Here is a 12183-nt window from a genome sequence, read left to right on the forward strand (position 1 = left end):
ACAGAATCCAAAGCAGGCTCCAGGCTCTGAGCTGTCAGCACAGAGCCCGATGTGGGGCTTGAACCAACGAACCAGAAGATCATGATCTGAGCCAAAGTCAAGGTTAACCGACTGAGCCACCCAGGCTCCCCTGCGAGTTCACTTCTGACTCCACTGCGCTGGTGCAACAAATAATTTTTATACTAAATAATTTTTATATCTGCCTCTGTGACAGAATCCACATATATCTGTATATAGTGTTTACATAATCTGCACTCAGTGGGATGCCTTTGTTCATGCCCTCCTTTCCCACATCCTGACCCAGTTGTTGTGTTTAGCATTGTAACTACTATATGATATGAATTTGTTGTGTCATAATGTGCTTATACAAACCCAAGACATTGGATATTAATACTACTTCCCAAATGGATTTTTGCAAAGTTGAGCGACATGGTGACAAAGACTGAATTTGAGGAGTTGGTTGGTCTTGAGAACAAGGTCAGCAGAGAGCTGAGAAGCCAGGGTGAGATTATGGAATTATGCAATGTCTGAGATGGGATACATCTGGACATGGCCACCGCGTGCAAAGGTCATTGTCAAAGAAGAGCAAGAAGGTGGAATGGTCTGGAATAGGTCTGGGCAAGTCTGAGCAGGACTCTAAGAGAGCCTGGTGAGCAGCCTGGTCGGGGACAAAACAGCTCCCCGGGGAGCTCTGGAAACACTGCCCTGGTCCTGAACGTCAGGCAGGATGCTGACACAGTGACACCCGCACAGACAGCACAGCTCAGGGTGGGCGAGGATGCACCTGCTCCCAGCAGCAGCTGGGCAGCCCTGGTGATCATGACCTTGACTGGCCCCTCAGCTCTTCACAACAAGCCTTGAGGACTTCCCTAACACAGGGTTCATGACAATGGAAGGAGGCTTGCAGAAAACTGCTAAAATCACTGAATTGAATAAGAATAAATTAGGCAGTTCCAGGTGTGTTAACTTCCCAGGACTCTGATGCTTCTTGGACATTTGCAAACGTTAGATCCTAAGACTTGGAAATTCCCAAGTTTAGGACCTGATCTTGTACAGTCTTCTGACTTTCTCTTTTTCAGCCATTCCTTTCCAGGGAGTTTCCTCACACTGCATGCTAACCATCTTTCAACACGGGTTAAGTTCTCTCTCCCCCTCCCCCCGCAAAGAGCATGGGGGCTGATCTCCCTAGAGGGCTTCTTAGTTTCAAGAGTCAATTGGCAGTCACTTGTGGGCTGGTGGCCAGAGCGCACCTGGATCTCTGAGCAACCACAGCCGCAAAGCTGGGGCCCTGGGGGGAGTCCCGGCTGCCCTGGGAAATTCTCACACCGTAGCCTTGATGACATCAGGGTTCCCCATCCACCAGCCTGAATCCCAGAGAGCAGCCACGCCGGAAATACCATGCCTGTGGACAAACACAAGCTCCCCTAGGACTCTCCTTGATGACGCCTCTCAATTCAAGCCTTTACCAGATCAACTCACACTATTGTTCTTCTGCCCAAATAAGCCACAATTTGGGTGTACAATCAAGCCGGTCTGAAGCACTGTTTTACTTTCTCACATGACTTGGGACAAGAGGGGAAGGTAAAATTCAGAAAAAAAACATATCTCACCCGTGACTGGTGAATTCTTTCCTAAAACACTCGTCTGCCCCCGACCCAAGCTGTCTTCCACCGCATGCGTCTAACTGTGCCCGCTGACGCCAATGCCTCACCTCAGGATGCTGAAGTCACCACCAGCCGCTCTAGGACTCATCATGAAACAAAAAACATTACTTACAAGAGGGGGGCACCTCTCTGCTGAGGGCAGGGCACACACCTTCTAGCGAGTGGCGCCTTAGCCTGGGGAAGCCGGCACCCACTAAAAGCGCCAGGGATGACTCCCCCGCAAGGTGAGCAAAATGCCCACTGTACCTCCGGCCATTGAGAAAGATTAGATGTCACTACCTTCGCCATTCTCTGGGAAGTCTTAGCCCTGCAACTCTCTGGTGTGGCCTCGCCAGTGGTTTCTCAGACCCTGCACTGTCATCTCTGTGTTGGGTCCGTTGGCCCAGTGAGTGCTCTACAGGGAAACCAGAGCTGTGGGCATTCTACCCAGACAGGCAGGGTGTGCAGGGAGCCCATGACCCCAAGCCTCCCAGTCCCTTTGCTTCTCAAGCAGGTTTCCATTAAAGACACTAGAGATGATGATAAAATACTTAATATTCACAAACTGCTTGCTCTGATGTCATTACTGTTCTAAACATTTTTCATATGTGAATTTCTACCTGGAGGGTTTATTATTCCATGGCAAACACAGTAAGAGTCAGGTGAAGATTTCTGGAACAGAAGATGGGCCCTAGGCTATTTTCACAGGGAATGGGGGGTGGTAAGCTCAAAGGGCCCCAAGGAGGAAAAGAGACTGACTGATTCCCAGGCTAGGCCAGTGTAGCCAATGGTCCCAATTTTAATAGGGCTGAGGGTTGTTGCGTTGATTCCAAAACAATATTACCTTACTCAATATGGGTTTAAATAACGACCGTAATGTATACTCCAAAGGGTTGTACGCCAGAACTCAGAACATCTGTTAGAGGCAAGAGATTCCCAACACTGTAGTCACCGCTCTGGGATGTCATAAGCTCCTGTAAGCTGGCCCTGGACGGTGGTGGCCTGGCCAGCACAACATTGTGCTGTGTATGTTCTGTGTGGCAGAGCCAGAGGGGAAGACAGAGGAACCTCTCATGATCTTGGCTGTTTGGGATCTTTCTTGTGGTTCTTTCCTCCGCCCTGTTCCAAATTCTGTTTTCCTCCCATTGCTATCTCACCGACACTCTCTCTTCTCAATTTGGATGCTCTCCCTCGACAATCCTATTTCTTCTATGGCTTTGTATAGATAATTTCTATATGAAAATACTCCTGAAATAAACACACCCACTCCAGATGTATCTCGTGAGCTCCCAACCTCAACAGGCAACACCTTGGGGCCATCTCTCTTTGGATGCCCCTTAGCCCTTCAGTCTCATCACCTACCCTTGAAAGGCAGTGACCTTGTTTCCCTTGGCTCCACCTTCTTTTATTGCACTTACTAATGATGGAAATGCAGCCTTATTCCTCCACCGCAACTATGGAAATCGTCTAAATGACACTTCTCTGGGTCTCCCAGAGTGCCTCACTTCTTTGCTCTCCTTAAAGTGCCCTCCTTCAATTTTTTACCATTTGTTCCTTGTTTACTCCAGCAGATGTTTAACTGTTCTGCTCTTTTTCAGCCCTGAGCTCCCACATTTGCCAGAATGGTGCACTTACTGACTTGTAAACCTGCTATCGCGCCTCCTTTTAAAATCCTCGTCTGAGGGCACCTGGGTGGCTCAGTCGGTTGAGCGTCCAACTTTGACTCAGGTCATGATCTCGCGGTTTGTGGGTCCGAGCCCCGCGTCAGTCTCTGTAGTAACAGCTTGGAACCTTGAAATAGAAAATCTTGGGGCACCTGGGTGACTAAGTTGGTTAAGCGTCTGACTTCAGCTCAGGTCATGATCTTGCGGTTTGTAAGTTCAAGCCCCACATAGGGCTCTTTGCTGACAACTAAGATCCTGGAGCCTGCTTCAGATTCTGTGTCTCCCTTTTTCTCTGACCCTCCTGTGATTGTCCCCCCCCCTTTCAAAAATANGTGACTAAGTTGGTTAAGCGTCTGACTTCAGCTCAGGTCATGATCTTGCGGTTTCTAAGTTCAAGCCCCACATAGGGCTCTTTGTTGACAACTAAGATCCTGGAGCCTGCTTCAGATTCTGTGTCTCCCTTTTTCTCTGCCCCTCCTGTGATTGTCCCCTCTCTCTCTCTCTCTTTCAAAAATAAACATTAGAAAAATATTTTTTAGAAAGTAGAAAATCTTAAAGAACACACATGCGCCCACACACAAAACTAATATAACTGATAAATGTGTTTGGCATGATTATCAGATATAAGAATAGTATACAAAAATCAATTTTATTTCTATACACTATAGATTAATCATCTAAAAAGGGAATTANTGTGATTGTCCCCCCCCCTTTCAAAAATAAACATTAGACAAAAATTTTTTAGAAAGTAGAAAATCTTAAAGAACACAAATGTGCCCACACACAAAACTAATATAACTGATAAATGTGTTTGGCATGATTATCAGATATAAGAATAGTATACAAAAATCAATTTTATTTCTATACACTATAGATTAATCATCTAAAAAGGGAATTAAGAAAACAATTCTAACCAACATCAAAAAGAATAAAATTAGAAATAAATACTTTAAGTTTGTTTATTTATTTTGAGAGAGAGAGCATGTGAGTACATGTGTGAGCAGGGGAGAGGCACAGAGAAGTGCACTGAAGACTGCACTGTCAGCACAGAGCCCAACACAGGGCTCAAACTCACAAACTGTGAGCTCTTGGCCAGAGCCAAAATCAAAAGCAGGACGCTCAACCCTCTGAATCACCCAGGCACCTCTAGAACTAAATATTTTTAAGAGCAAAACTGTACACCTAAAATTACCAAAAAACTGTTGAAAAAATTAAAGAAGATCTAATTAAATGGGAATCATCCCATATTCATAGACAGGAAGACTTAATATTGTTGAAATTGCAATACTAACCCAATTGATCTGCAGATTCAATGCAATTCCTATCAAAATCCTTGCTTGCCTTCTTGTGGAGCTAATGCTCATATTCCTATAGAAATGCAAGGTACCCAGAATAGCCAAAACAATCTTGAAAAAAAAATAACAGATCTGGAGAACTCTCACTTTCCATCTTCAAAACCTACAATCAAGCTACAGTATTGGCATCAGGGCAGACACAGAGATCAGATGAATAGGACTGAAAATCCAGATAAAGCCCTTACATTGGTTGGTCAATTGATTTTTCAACAAGGATGCCAAGACAAATAAATAGGTAAAAAATGGTGTTTTCAACAAATGATGTGAAAATTGGATCACACATGCAAAAAAAAAAAAAAAGGAAAAAAAATGGAGTTAGACCCTGATCTCACATTGTACACAAAAACGGACTCACCTGAATCAAAGGCCTAAATGAAACCATAAAAGGCCTAGAAGAAAACATACAATTAAATATTTATTACAATGGCTTTTGTAGAAATGACATCAAAAGCATGAGCAATTTTGAAAAACAGGTAGATTGGACTTCATCGAAATTAAAAATTGTGCACTTCAAAGTGAAAAGAAAACCCATAGAATGAGAGAAAGTATTTGAAAAGCATATACCTGACAAGGGTCTACTGTCCAGAATATTATAAATAACTTACAACTCAACAATAAAAATAAAAATTACCTTATTTTTTATTTTTTTAAACGTTTTTACTTATTATTGAGAGACAGAGTATGAGCAGGGGAGGGGCAAAGAGAAGGGGAGACACAGAATCTGAAGCAGGCTCCAGGCTCTGAGCTGTCAGCACAGAGCCCAATGTGGGGTTCGCACTCACAAACCATAAGATCATGACCTGGGCCAAAGTCGGACACTTAACTGACTGAGCCGCCCAGGCGCCACTACCTTATTTTTAAAAGGGCAAATGATTTGAATCCATGTATCTCTAAAGAAGACACATATACAAGTGGCAAATAAAAGCATTAAAAAGGCTTGACATCAGCAGTGATTGGGAAGATGCAAATCAAAATTACAATGGGGTAGCGCTCCATGGGCACCAGAGTGGCTAAAATAAAATGACAGGTGTTAACAAGTGTTGGTGAGGTTACGGAGAAAGTAGAACCCTCTCTACATTGCATGAAAGATGTTGCATCCCTTTGGAAAACAGGTGGGCAGCTCCATAAAATGTTAATCATGGAGTTACCAAGTGACCCAGAAATTGCATTCCTTGGAGTACACCCGGAGAATTAAAAACATCCACACAAACATTTGTGTATGAATGTTCAAAGCAGCATTATTCACCAAAAAGTATAAACAACCTAAATGCCCATCAACTTATGAATGGATAAGCACAACATGTTATATTCTTACAACGGAATATTATTTAGTCCTAAAGAATGAAGTACTAATCCATGACACCATGTGGGTAAGTCCATAAAACCTTTATTCTGACGACAGTCAGACACAGAAGGTCACATATTGTAAGATTCCATCCTATGAAATGTCCAGAAGAGGCAAATCCATAGAGACCCAGAGTAAATAAGTGGTCATGGCGGGGGTGGGGGGGAGGATAGAGCCCTATAGGGTGCTCGCTTCATGAGGGCTGAGATGGTTGTACATCACTGTGGATATACCAAAAACCACTGATTTGTACACTTCAGAAGGGTGAGTTTTTTTGGTAAGTAAATTATATCTCGATAAAGATGTGACAGAAAACAGAATTTGGCTGATGACACAGCAAGAGTATTAACACAAGGGTCATGTGAGCCCTGGAGGTAGCAGCTGCCATGTGAAGTTTTTATCTAACTAACCCTGCTTCTATGTATACTTCACCTATGATCACTCATTTCACCATACCACATCTCTTTCCTCCTCTCCTTCCACTTTCGGTTAAATCTGTGAATCTCCAGGGGCTCCTGGGTCCTCAGTGGGTTAAGCATCCAACTCTTAGGGCGCCTGGCTGGCTCAGTCAGTTGAGCATCTGACTTCAGCTCAGGTCATGATCTCACGGTTCCTGGGTTCGAGTCCCGCATCAGGCTCTGTGCTGACCCCTAGCTCAGAGCCTGAAGCCTGTCTTCGGATTCTGTGTCTCCCTCTCTCTCTGACCTTCCCCTGCGCATGCTGTCTCTCTCTCTCTCTCTCTCTCTCAAAAATAAATAAAAACAGTAAAAAAAAATTTTTTTTAAAGCATGCAACTCTTAATTTTGACTCAGGTCATGATCTCACAGTTCATGGGTTCGAGCCCTGCATTCAGGCTCTGTGCTGTCAGAATTCTCTCTCTCTCTCTCTCAGCTCCTCCCAAGCTCTCAGAAACTCTAAACTTAAAAAAAACAAAACAATCTGTGTTTTGCTGTAGTCTGATTGCCTTGGCGTTCTGTCCATGATCAGCCTCTGCCAAGGTCGGCTCCGAGGGGCTGTCCGAGTGCACGCGGGTTGGCACCTTCCACCTGTACACGGCCAACCTGGGTTTGAAAGTGTGACTGGAACCAGGGCCTAGGCCTTGGCCACCTCACTGGACGTGCGCTTCAAAACACCCTTAAGCAAGGCGCTGTCACTTTTCCTTTGTATTTACTACTCAATCAACGAGTGGGTCTATTGTTTACTTGTAAGAATGCCAATAGGTATAATAACGTGGCCGCTGTAGTGATATGGGCATTTGTAGACAAGAGAAATACTGCAGGAGAAACAGGTCTATTATGTTGTGCCAGATTAGATTTGGCAGGTCTTCCTGGCCGGCCTCAGAATGAGATCATTATATTACCTGAGAAGGGCACACATGTACTCAGAGGTTCTGATAATACAGGAGCTGAGGGTTTATAAACAGAATGGTGGGGTTTATTTTGTTTTTTTGTTTTTTTTTTTGCAAAGAATCTGACATCGGACTAGGATCTAAAAATAGAAATATAACATGTGAAACAAGAGCCCTGCTGATCCCAGCTCGGAAGCGTTTCTCACATCCCTGGACCATCGTCATTCCTCAGCCGGCTCATTCCCTAGCCCCCCACCCACTCCCTGTTTACAGTGGACGCTTCCGAAGTTATCTCGAGCACAACCCCAGAGACATCTGTCTAAAAAAGGACTGTGTCCATCACCCACAAGATTAAAGTCACACCCTAAGTGAAGCTCTTTTTTTATTCTTTTATTTTTTAATTTTTTTTGGCATCTTTGCCTTGTCGCCCTCGCAATGCCGTCTGGATGAGCTCTCACTTGGAGCTCTGGAGCCCGTCATTCATGACGTGCTGAAGACCTTACTTCATATATTAATCCCTCCATCAGGACTGCCCCCTCGGGTCCAGAAAAGACATTAAATACGTTGTCAGGTTCGCTCAGGCACCAAGAGAGTGACTGCCAGGCTCCTCCAGTGAGCAGCCTCCCTGGACGCCCTGGGCACCTGAGCTCTCAGGATCCTGCACATCATCATGCATATGCTCCTCTCCCGACACGTCCATGCTCCCTGGCTACCTGCCACGCTCCTCTCAGGGCCCAGGACAAATGTCAGCCATCGCGGGAAGCCTCCTGGACCCTCAGGAGTTGCCACTGCTGGCCTTCCCTCCCTGCCCGCAGATTCAGGGCTATTTCTACTACTTTGGGTGAGTGGTCTCACAAGCTGGGGGTGGGGGTGGGGGGCAGGCCATTTCTTTGCCATTCAGGGGTGACATGTCTTGGGAACACACGGAAAAACATACTATCTCACTTATTTGGGTCAAGGAACTAATGAGACTTAAAACTGGCATGGACTCGACAGGGTCTGAGTGTAAATTCCTTCAGAGGACGTCTTGGCTGATCTGAGAATTTCCAAGGATGTGCTGCTCACCATTACGTGGGGCAACTCAGCCCAATTTTTTTTTTATACATTTGTCCAGTTTTGTTTTGCTTTGTTTTCAGTTTGTAGAATGAGACCTGAAGCTTCCTGCCCTGTGGGGATATTTGCTCCACCTGAGACTTTCTTCTCTCCCAATTATCAGAGCTCTGCCTGTCCAGGGTAGCCTGTCCTGACCTTCCAGGAGGGTAACGAATGTGTTACCAACTCTCAGAGCTCTCTGTGCTCTGCCTTCTCAGATGTGTCACCTCAGCAAACAAACAGAAGGTGTACATGTCCTCGTTGACTGTCTTTGTTACCCTTACGATGTGAGATTGCCCACACTGTATCCCTGCCGGGGGCTTGAACACCGTACTTTGCATGCTGTTAACTTAATAGCTGTTAAATGAATTTAGTGACTAGATAAAATCATCTTGTGAAAGTTTATCTCGACATTGAGCTGAAAATTGCTTCCTTGTCATTTCTTACTATCACAGACCACATCGTTGGGTGCCCTCCAGATCCAAATGTTGAAGCCCAGCCCCCCAAGATGATGGTAACAGGAGGGGCCCTTTGGGAGGTGATGAGGTTTACATGGGATCATGTGAGCGGGGCCTCCAAACAGGGTTAGTGTCCTGATGAGTTGAGAAAGACCTCTCCCTCCCTCTCCCTCTCAGTCTCTGTCCTTCTCTCCCTCCCTTGCTCTGTCTCCCTACTCATTCCCTCTCTTTTCCCTCCCTCTCTCCTTCCCCTCCTGGCTGCCTCCCTGCCTCCCTCACTCCCTCCCCCCACCATGTAAGGACACAGCAAGAAGAAGACTGCTGTCTGCAAGGCAGGAAGAGTGCTCTCACTGGAACTGATTGGCCAGCATCTTGACCTCGGACTGCCCAGCCCGAAAGGTCTATGACACTTACCATGGATCCTGGTTGTCAAATTGTCCTCCAACAGCAAAGATGCTCAATTGGGAGGTGGCCATGTTGCTGTGGCTTTCTGTAGGGCCAACATCGGAAGAGAAATTGTGTCTCGTTGTGATTGGTAACTATTGTCCCATGCTTTTCTTTTGAGTTTTTTGATTTATTTTTGAAAGAGAGAGAGATGGCATGAGTTGGGGGGAGAGGGGCAGAGAGAGAGGGAGAGAGAAAGAATCCCAAGCAGGCTCTGTGCTGACACGGGGCTGGAACTCACAAAACCTTGAGATCATGGCCTGAGCTGAAATCAAGAGTTGGACACTTAATTGACTCAGCCACCAGGCGCCTCAATATTTTCCCATTCTTGATGTGGTCGGAGCTCCATTTGCTTTTGCCTGCAGTAATAAAGTCTCCACCTCAGGATCGGAGCAGGCCTAAGCCCCCCAGACACCCAGACACCTCAAACCACCAGCTTCCCCAGAGCCAAGGCTCCTGGAGAAGCAAGTTCATGGAGAGATATTTTGAGTGCTGGATCTGTCTGTCTAGGGATTAGAGTTTTTGTTTGATCAGAAGCCAGTCAATGGGGGCCATCCTGACTTCTTTCTTATTCTCCTCCCCCTTATAACATTTGCATTATAATCATGTAAATATTATGTTTGCTGTGGATACAAGCCCTTCACCATTATGACCTTCTACCTGGCTCATTTCATGAATTTATGTTAGCTGGGTGGCCCTGAAGTATTTGACGTTTCTGCATGGGATGTAGATAATTCAGGGGCCAACCTTGGGTCAGACTGACCCAGAACAAAGGAAGCAAATAAGATTTTTACCCAACAGCTGTGGGTAGAGAGACTACACACTCTAACCTTCCTGAAAGCAGATGTGAGGACAGATTCCTGGAACCAGCCGAGGTCTTTACTTATTCCAGCAGGAGGTCAGGGGTGACAGCTATAGGGGCAGGCTTGGAAGTTCTACCTCCGGCCCCCAGTGCACATGCCCTGGGGTGCCTGAAGCCGGCGGGATGGTGAGCCTCTGGGGTTGCTGAGACCAAGGGTCGATGGGAGGCTCAGACTCGAGACGGATGGCACAGCCGATAGTAAGTCCCCACAGGTGCCTTATGCTGGCGTTACACAGAAAAAATACAATTTTTGTCCATTGGTCCCATGTGGACACACAGGATCATTTTCCCTCTTTTGTGCTGATGAAGACAGGCAGGATTAGAGAATCCGTAAGATGCCTCATTTACCATGAGCTGAGTGGAACAATTTGGTCAAGTGGCTGAGAGCAGGATTAGGGACCTCAGTGGTGTCCTAGTCAGGGATGTGTGAGCTTGGCAACATCCATGACTGTTTTCTTCACAGAGAAAAATGGAGAGAATCGTGAAGTGAGATACAAAAATGATAGCACCCAGGGTGCAGCTGTGTCTGTGCACCTGTGGGGTTTCATAGGACCCAGTCCAGCCACAGATCGACCATGCACACTGGGCTGGGTGTGGGCAGGGACACTACAGCCACAAATCTGCTGGCTCACCTTCCTCGTCAAGTCCCAGCTCCAAGGTCACTGCCGGTGTTCAATTCCAGTGCTCCACTTCCTGGCTGCCAAGGACTGGGTGTTTGTGTCCTCCCAAAATTCATGTGTTGAAATGCTGCCCCACCTTGTGATGGGGTGAGGAGGTGATGCCTTAGGGAACTGAGCGTGGAGACCTCATAGATGGGGCGAGTGCCCCTGCAGGAAGACACAAAGAGAGATTGTGTCCGTGTTCTCTATCCGCCATGCAATGAGAAGGTGCCACATCCGCAAACCCAGAAGGGGGCCCTCACCAGACACGGGATCTGCCAGCGACTTCATCTTGGATTTCCAGCCCCCAGAACTGTGAAGAGTCGATGGTGAAGCCACCAACATGTGGTACTTTGGTTACAGTGGCCCAAACTGATGCAGACATAGTAGAGTGACTTGGGGGCCATCCTGTGCCCCACGGTTACTCACCTCTGAGCAGTGTGCCACCACCCTCCCCCCAGATGGTGTTCTGCTCCCATGGTGTGAGCAGTTTCCTAACCGAACTCCACCACTTTACAAACTCTGAATGAACCAAAATCTCCATGTTTTTACACATTCTTCTGTCGTGCCCCACCTCCCTGCCACAGATCACAGATCAAGGTCACCTCTTTTGGACATGCCTGCCTTTCTACTTTCAGAGGTGCGATCTTGGATGAATCTCTTGAAGTCTCTGGCTTGAGTGTTCTCATCTCTAAAATGGGAATTGTGCTATCTCTGCTTCAGGTTCACTGTCAGGATTAAATATGATCGAGGGAAAGGCTCAGCCTGTTCTGGACACATGATGGACACTCAACTCCCCACCGGACACACTTTTCCTCAGTTTCTTTTTCCAAATAGAGGTCAGCACTATGGCCATCCCCTGTTGTGACTTCAGTTATATGCTCAAGACTCTCAAAAGATTGTCAATTTTTTTTTAAATTTCTTTTTTTAATGTTTATTTTTGAGAGAGAAAGATAAAGACAAAGAGACGGAGGGCAAGAGAGAGAGGAGCAGAGAGAGAGATGGACACAGAATCCTAAGCAGGCTCCAGGCTCCGAGAGCTGTCACCACAGAGCCCTACAAGGGACTCAGACTCACAAACTGCAAGATCGTGACCTGAGCTAAAGTTGGACACTCAACCGACTGGGCCACCCAGACGCCTCAGTTCTTAAAAAAATGAAGTACGATTGCTACCAGCGCATGTTTTTACCCCTTCCAGTGTCAGCATGCTCTCTCTATCCCCAGGGGAGAAGAGGGGAATTCCCTCTGGGCCCCTTAACACAGGGATTCGACGGGAAACTGACCAGCAGACAAGCCTCTCTAAGTAACTAGAT

The sequence above is a fragment of the Crocuta crocuta genome, unplaced genomic scaffold, assembly GCF_008692635.1.
Source record: "Crocuta crocuta isolate KB4526 unplaced genomic scaffold, BGI_CrCroc_1.0 scaffold108, whole genome shotgun sequence".
Lineage (NCBI taxonomy): Eukaryota > Metazoa > Chordata > Mammalia > Carnivora > Hyaenidae > Crocuta > Crocuta crocuta.